General features: G+C 46.6%; 1 long non-coding RNA gene across 1 annotated transcript; it reads right to left on the minus strand.

The window, feature by feature from the left end:
- Positions 1-7158: 7158 nt before the first annotated feature.
- Positions 7159-7934, minus strand: LOC141114128 (uncharacterized). The gene is made up of 2 exons (XR_012236873.1): positions 7797-7934; positions 7159-7284 (listed from the first exon to the last, which is right to left on the minus strand). It is a non-coding gene; the product is annotated as an uncharacterized lncRNA (long non-coding RNA).
- Between the last annotated feature and the right edge of the window lie 785 nt (positions 7935-8719).

Consider the following 8719-nt stretch of genomic DNA (forward strand, 5'->3'; position numbering starts at 1 on the left):
TTGGTCACGCTGAAGCAACCAATTCTTGGTCCATGAACTCCTCCCCACCCTGTTCATGGACTGGACTTGTGTCAAGGTCAGGACCCCAACACCAAGCCCCCGCACAGCACAAACTCTACGAGGAGTACGTATATGCAACATGGCTAGAAAACGGTCGGCTGCTCAGAACGAAGTAACAGAACGCACTGAAGAACAGCAAGGCCTGTGAAGAGCGACCTGAAAAACAGTAACAAACGAACAAGTCAATGGTACTCGCTGCACGCACTGAAGAGCAGATACAAACCCACAAGCACAAACTGAACCGCAGAAAACGATCTGAAAGCCACGAGTCTGAAAAAGCGCGAATCGTCTCTCACCAAACTTTTACTAACACGAGATTAGCAAAAGGAGCCCAAAGGGTGCCGCGCTTGGTTCTGAACTGGCCTTTTCTAGTCTCGTTGGACGTGGTTGACATCACCGCGTTGTTGGCGATCGGAAATTCCGACAACTTTGTGCGACCATTTGTACGCAAAACAAGTTTGAGCCAACATCCATCGGAAAAAATCCTAGGATTTTGTTGTCGGAATGTCCGATCAATGTCCGACCATGTGTACGGGGCATTAGTCTTAGGACTAAAATGGCATTTTAGTTTTAGTCCCATTTTAGTCTTCTGCAATTGTTTTAGTTTTAGTCAAATTTAGTCAACTAAATCTCCAGTACATTTTAGTCGACTAAAACTAATTTTAGTCGTCTAAAATCTAATGGGTGTAATTAAATTGTAATGCATTAGTTAACATTTCTCTACATTTTCCAAACTCATTATATACTGCTGGAGTGAAAAATCTCATATTTTATTATTTATGGTATAGAGGTACGAACATGCACTACAGACCAGTGTTAATTTTGAAATCAAATTTCAATTTAGTTTCAGTCTTTTGACTAAAATGCCATTTTAGTTTTAGTCGTATTTTAGTCATCTCAATTGTTTTAGTTTTAGTCATATTTTAGTTGACTAAAATAGTATTCATTTAGGCAACTAAAATGGTTTAGTAGTTTTAGTCGACTAAATTAACACTGGCCTCCACAAGGGGATTAGAAACAAAACCCAGCAGGCGCTATGGAGAATAAAAAAAAAAAGAGAGAGGCGCCTCTAAGTGTAGCAATATGGTTACATTTAATGAAGGCACAACATTTAGCAACTCACATGGTTGATGATTAAAAGAGGCACATCTAAGTATGCAGGCATCCGGGGTAAAGCTGTCCACATAGACTGTCCTCCGCACCTCTGGCTCTCACCGCGGTTTGCAATCGTGACCACGAAGACTACCCTGCAGTAGAGCGATTGACGCACTCGTGGAGGGCAGCGTAGAAAGGACAACGTAGATGTGGTGAGGGGGAGGGTCTATGTGGACAGCTTTACCCCGGATGCCTGCATACTTAAATGTGACTGTTTTTAATAATTAACAATGTGAGTTGCTAGTTGTTATACTTTCATTAAATATAACAATATTGGTACACTTAGAGGTGCCCTTCTTCTCTTTTATACCCAGTTGTGACATGACGCTACTTGTATGTCAAGACGTCGCGTATATCAAGTCATAATTTATAAAAAAAATGTTGCTTGTCTTGCAAAACGCTCTCAAACCAAGTTACTCTCAAACCAAGGTTTTACTGTATATTTAATTAGGGAAAATCCTAAATGATTCATATTGGGATTTCTTTATAGAGGGATCCTCCCACATTCTACTGTAAGGAGCACTCAAGACAATGAATAACCAATCGGAGATCGAGGAAGTGTTATAATAGCAACAGGGCTTGTACAAATAGATTAAAAAATCATTTTCCCTTGGCCTGCGTAGCTTTTAATTTCAGTAAGTTAAATAGTTAGAGTAAGGCGAAGTGATTATTTTTAAATGAGTATTTTTTTTCTATACAACTTTATGACCAATGACAGGGTAAAGTGATTGTAAATTGGTAGAGAGATCCCCAAGCCTCATGGGGAGACTGTGGGGGATGGGGATTTTTAGGTGCCTAAAGTCAAAAAACAACATAGCAAAAATAAAATAACAAGGTTTTTATTTATGCAAAATTTAAAAGGAGAGACCTCCTAAAGGGTAATATATCATGATCGTGGACATATAATACAAACGTTTGTACAAAGATGGATATCACGGAGTTTGTGGATCGACACGTTTTGCCCAATTAAGGGGCTTCCACAGGATCCATCTTTGAGCCCTGGCTCACATTGGAGCGATTTGGCATGCTATTTGATTTACAAAATGTGAAATACAAAAACAGTCTTTTTTACAGAACTTTTAGGTACAATTATAAAGTGATAGTAAAGTTTTTCTTTTTTATTTCTTAACCACTTACGGACCACCGCACGCTGATATATGTCCTAACTTTGAAGAGGAATATTGTTGTTATAGCAGCAGCTAGCTGCCAAAACCCCGGTATCCTCTTCTTCCGCCAGCATTCCGCTTTCAGATATAAGTGGTCTCTGCGGCAGATTCGCCGCAAGATCACTTTTATCGGCAGTGGGAGTGGGGCCCCGCCCTCCTCCGCTTACCGGAGCCGTCGGCATCGGCGGAGGCGATCGGATGTTGCTCCTTCCTTGTCATGGAGACGAGTGAGGGGAAGATGGCCCCCACCCGTCCCCATACCATTGCAGGGCGGAAGCAACATCAAACGTCACTTCCGCCCATTTTTTTTTTAAATGACAGGTTTTCTTTATTGCATTTTAGTGTAAATATGAGATCTGAGGTCTTTCTGACCCCAGATCTCATATTTAAGTGGTCCTCTCATGCTTTTTTTCTATTACAAGGGATGTTTACATTCCTTGTAATAGGAATAAAAGTGACAGAATTTTTGTGTAAAAATAAAAAATAAAAATGTTAAATAAATAAATTAATACTTTTTTTTTTTAAACGTGCCCTGTCCCGCCGAGCTCGCGTGCAGAGGCGAGTGCAAACGTGAATAGCGCCCGCATATGAAAACGGTGTTTAAACCACATATGTGAAGTATCACCTTGATTGGTAGAGTGAGAGCAATAATTCTAGCCCTAGACTTCCTCTGTAACTTAAAACATGCAACCTGTAGAATTTTTTAAACTTCGCCTATGGAGATTTTTATGTGTAAAAATTTGTCGCCATTCCACGAGCGGGCACAATTTTGAAGCTTGACATGTTGGGTATCAATTTACTCGGCGTAACATTATCTTTCACAATATAAAAAAAATTAAAAAAAAAACTTTACTGTTCTCTTAATTGAAAAGAGTGTATTTTTTTCAAAAAAAGTGCGCTTGTAAGACTGCTGCGCAAATACGGTGGGACAGAAAGTATTGCAATGACCGCCATTTTATTCTCTAGGGTGTTCAAAAAAAAATGTATAATGTTTGGGGGTTCTAAGTAATTTTCTTAGCCTCTTGCTATGGGGGCACTTGTGCATGCTTGATCCCAGGCCACTCTGTGTGCATCTATAGACACACAGTGCAGCTCAGCTCTGCCCCCGCTCTCTGCTCACAGGATCTGATTGACAGTGGCAGGAGCCAATGATGCCAGCTAGTGCTGAGCCTCCTGTGAGAGAGGGTGCTGCTGCAAATGGGCATAGTGCAGGTTTGAGATCAGGCTAAGGTAGGTATTTTTTAGGTGGGGCTGGGGGGAGCTGACACAGAAAGGTTTTTTTTTTTTTTTTACCATAATGCAGAGACTGCATTAAGGTAAAAGAAAACTTTTTACCTTTATAACTACTTTAAGTGAATAATGATTATCTCATTACAATGTCATCTGAAAGTCGATAGGATATATTAGGCAGCAAGTAAATATGTTGTCCCTGAAGTTGATGTGTTGAAAGCAGAAAAATGGGCATTGCAGTTTGGTACATACGGGGCAGCATAGCTGCAGACCAGGATGAAGTATGGGAAGAAGGTAATCCAGCGGAGGTAGTGTGATGCTTTGGGCAATGTTCTCCTGGGAAACCTTGGGTTCTGCCATTCATGTGGATGTTGCTTGACACGTACCACCTACCTAAACATTGTTGGTGACCAAGTACACCCCTTCATGGAAAAAGTATCCCCTGATGGCAGTGGCCCCTTTCAGCAGAATAATTTACCTTCCACACTGCAAACATGGTTCAAGAATGGTTTGAGGAACACAACAATGAGTTTAAGGTGTTGGCTTGGCCTCCTAAATCTCCAGATCTCAGTCCAATCGAGCATCTGTGGGATTTGCTGGAAAAACAAGTTTGATCCACTCAGACCCCACCTCACAACTTACAGGATTAAAGGATCTGCTACTGACACTTTTACTTCAGATACCACAACATACCTTCAGAGGTCTAGTGGCATCCATACCTTGACAGGTCAGGGCTGTTTTGGCAGCAGAAAGGGGGACCTACTCAATATTAGGTGTTTGGTCATAAAGTTATGGCATATCAGTGTATATTTGCAATTAAATGTTGAAGTGCATGCTTTTGTTATGTTCTGTGTAGAGCTATGCCTGAATTTCTGTGATTGTATAATGACAATACTTTTTTCAATCTTGACTAACGCTGGACCGCCATCTAGTGACAGCAATTTATAAATACAACCATGGCAAACTAAATCTTTTTAAATGTAATGTATAGTGGTATAAAACATTGTTTTCTTCTACATTACTGTAAGGACTAATATAAAATACATTTCAGAGATATATAATATTATGTAGGGAAGGCTAACTGTACCAAGTTAATCAGAAACAGATATTCCCCTGTCAGCACTGTCTGTGTTGATGGGGGAATCGTGCAAATTTCTTTGTTGCAGGAAAGAAATTTGCACTGTCTATGGCCTGCCTTAGATGTGGATCAGATCACATCTTATTGCAATTTACTACAGAAAACAAGTTAATTCCAGGGGAGTCACATACTTTTTCTTTCCTGTATTTACAAAGATATACCTTCTGCAACTTCAATACTGGGCACTTTCACCCCCTTCCTACCCAGGCCAATTTTGAATGACAATTGCGCGGTCATGCAACGCTATACCCAAATTCAATTTTTATAATTTTAAGACAGATAGAGCTTTCTTTTGGTGGTATTAAATCACCACTGGGTTTTTGATTTTTTGCTAAAAAAATGAAGAGACTGAAAATTTTGAAAAAAAAAAAAAAGTAATTTTTCTCCTTCACTGATGTGGGCTGTTGAGGCTGCACTGATGGGCACTGATGAGGGGACACTGATGAGGCGGCACTGAAGGGCACTGATGAGGTGGCACTGATGAGGAGGCACTAATATGCAGCACTGATATGCATTGATAGGTGGCACTAATGGGCACTGATAGGCTGTACTGATGGGCACTGATGAGGGGACATTGATGAGGCAGCACTGAAGGGCACTGATGAGGTGGCACTGATGAGGAGACACTAATATGCAGCACTGATATGCACTGATAGGTGGCACTGATGGGCACTGACAGGCAGTACTGATGGGCACTGATAGGCGGCACAGATAGACCGCACTGATGGGGGCACTGATGGGCAGCACTGATGAGCAGGCACTGAAAGGCAGCACTGACTGGCATCACTGATGGGCACTGATTGGCATCACTGCTGGGCACTGTTGGGACTGCACTGATAATCAGGGCACTGATTATCTGTGCAGATCTCCCCTGTGAAATTGCAACTACTTAAGGGTGTCCTGGCTTTAACCCTCTTTCCCTTGCAAAAATATAAAAAGGACTGTTAAAAGAAATAAAACCTCTTTTGCATCCAAGATGTGTCTGACGCCTAATGACTTTCACCATCTTTGCACCCTCTATGCCTCACAACCCACTACATATTGAAGGATGTCAGCAGTCTTTGGCCTTGAAGGTTCTCAATAGACTGGGAGAGGTAAAAGACTGCTACATTTGGCACCCAACGTGGGGCTAAGGTGTTGTCTTTGCAGCAGTTGCCTATAGCAACTGGCTTCAGCTCCATCAGGACTTAGCCTGGCTCCGTGGGAAGGTGGCAAGTAACATTTACCTTTCTTATAGACTGTGTTATCGTGTGTACCATCAGTGTTGGGAAGAACCAACAAGTCTCACTGCTCATTGCTGACACTTCCCGCCAGTGCTGTAAGGGTTAAAACAGGCCCCAAAATGGACTCCATTACAGTTTAGGCGCGCCGCAGCAAGAAGAAGGCAGGTGCCACAGTTCCCAAGAAACATTTTCACCAATCCGTTGGCAGGGGGAGGAGTTCCCGCTCTGCAGAGGACGCATTACTGTTCAGGTCACCATCTTGGATCCGCATGTTGAGACCTCGTGGCCTGAAAGGAAACATAGCACATCTGGGAGCTCAGAGCTTGGAGGTTCCTCAACCCATGTTGGCTGAATACAACCCACAAGCGATCGCCAGTTTCTTTGCCTCTGGAACCACGATTACTGACACAGGAATTCGGATGGCCCCGAAGGGTGAGATTGTTCTGTACATCTCTCAAAGCTCTGCAGCAATGGTGATTGTTTACCGGTTGTGTTATGGGTTTGCCCTCTTTATGCACCCTTGAAGCTGGTGCTGTCAATGTGGAGAACTGCTGATGATAGCTGCCTTGCCACCACTGCTGTCGTGGGTGATGAGGGCGGATTGGGCCCGTTGATATGTCTCTGTGGAGGAACCCACCTCCAGTACAGAAGCTGCCAAGTCATGTAGTCCTACTTCGATCCAGACTGACTTTTCTTCCGAGGAACTGGACATGTCAGGCAAGCTTGCAGACACTACAGTGGAAGAGTTAGTTCCCGCTGTCATCACTCCTTCGGAGACACCCACATTGACCGATAGTCCGGAAAAGGTGGTGCTGGTACCCCCTCCTCCTATTCAGGAGACTCGAGCATCTACCTCGGCTACTAATTTGGGTGTCACAGTTGTGAAAGGAGGTGGCCATTACTCGTTTGGCTCAGTACATTCGCTCATAACGGATGAAGCAAGGAGAGCAGTCCAGGGTCCCTTCCGGCGGTGCTTGAAGCCAATAAGCGAAAAGGAATGGGGAAGCCCATGATAAAGTGTCAGTGATGTGTAGTTGCTGAACTTTAACGACTTTATCTAGTATTGTTCGTCCCTAAAGTGAGACCCGTAGGAGAGAATAGACGGAGGGGATGCATGACTATGGGAGGAACAGGGGTCAGGGAACGGTCAGTCAGGTCAGTGGTGGGTCACAGGTTCAGCTCTTACCTGATTGGAGGTAGAAGTTGGTGGGGGCTGGATTCAGAGGTTGGGGTCCGGTGTAGGGGGTGGATTCTGCATCACTCGGAGAAGTTTGGAGAGGAGACATCTTCTTGGGACATACGTGCTGGTCACCTGCAGGTAGACAGACAGGGAGATGAGTGAGCTAGAGGCCTTGTTAGCTCAGGTCAGGGCCGCAGCAGTCGAACGGGGCCCTCAGTGGCTGCAGCAGCAGCTGGCTGACGTACTTGGGGGGTCGGGATCTTCTACTTCACCTGTCCCTTCTTCCCCGGGGAGGAAATGAGCTAGAAAGGTGCGCCCGCCGGAGCGCCTGAGCCCATCTCCTGTCCCTAAGGCTCATCGAGCGAGAAGGAGCCCCTGTCCCAGGGACCCTCCAGGGCTTACTGCGGGGCTGCCTGCTCATGCTTCCGGTGTGGGCCCTGGGAGGAATCCTACCCCACGGCGCTCTTCTACTGCTCGCAGCTCAGGCCGGAGCATGCGGCAGCCCTCCCCCTCCCCCCCCGTGTAGATGTACTGTGTGGGATGGCTGCTCAGCGGGGGAGACGCAGCGGGATGCGCAGTGGGGGGCGTCCCTGCCCCTCAGCTGTCCAGGGAGAGAAGGATGCCCAGGCTTCAGGGAGACTCACTGGGGGGGTGCCGTCATCGTCCCCCGCCAGCCGCCGACACAGGGCTCCGGAGCGTTCGGCTCCCTCTGCCACTGCTGCGCAGAGCGGAGCTCAGCTGGATGAGATTGTAGTCACGAACAGCGGTGGGGTGGGAGCGCCCTCTGCTGGTTCACCATCCACATCGCAGGCGGGACGTCACAGCAGGAAGAGTGTGAAGGCCCAGGCTGGGGGACACGCCCCCTTAAAGAGACAGCGCGTCCCTGCTGCAGCTGGGGGTACTACTGTGCCCAGCAGCTCTTCCATGGAGAGAACAGAGCCCGGGGCTGAAGAGGAGGCTTCCAGGAGCCCTGAAGAGGAGCCGCTTGTGCAAATGAGGCATGGGACGTCGCCGCGGCAAGATTCTTCGGCTGAGTCCGGTGAGCTCACCAGCGCGGATGAAGACGATCGATCGGTCGGGAGGCGTCCTGCTTTGCGGAGCCAGCTGGGATCCGGACAAACGGCTAGTCGTGTGGCGGTTCGGCTGCAGCCTGGTAAGTCGCCAATTTTACCTTTACATACTAGTCAGTTGGGGGGGGTTAATTTGGGGGTTTCCTCAGAGGTTAGTTCAGTGCCAGGAGTGGTGGGTGGAGATGCGGGTGCTGCGCCGGTTTTGTCCGCATTTTTTGCAGGCTTTCGGGAGTTATTGGCCCGTTTTGATCCGGCGGGGTCTTCTTTAGCATCTCAGGGGCCCGTTGGGGCATGGGCTCCCGCTGCCGCCGGCATGGACTCTGTAGTTCCTAGCACACCCCCCCCAGCAGAGCCGCTTGCAGTTGCGGTATCCGGGGCGGGGGGGTCCTCCGGGGTTAGCGTGACGTCGGCGTCGCAGACGGAGGTGACTGGGGTGGACGCGAATAAAGGGAAGGAGTCCTCTGAGGATAAGGTGCGGTTGGCGGATGCGGCGAAGT

The sequence above is a fragment of the Aquarana catesbeiana genome, linkage group LG12, assembly GCF_042186555.1.
Source record: "Aquarana catesbeiana isolate 2022-GZ linkage group LG12, ASM4218655v1, whole genome shotgun sequence".
Lineage (NCBI taxonomy): Eukaryota > Metazoa > Chordata > Amphibia > Anura > Ranidae > Aquarana > Aquarana catesbeiana.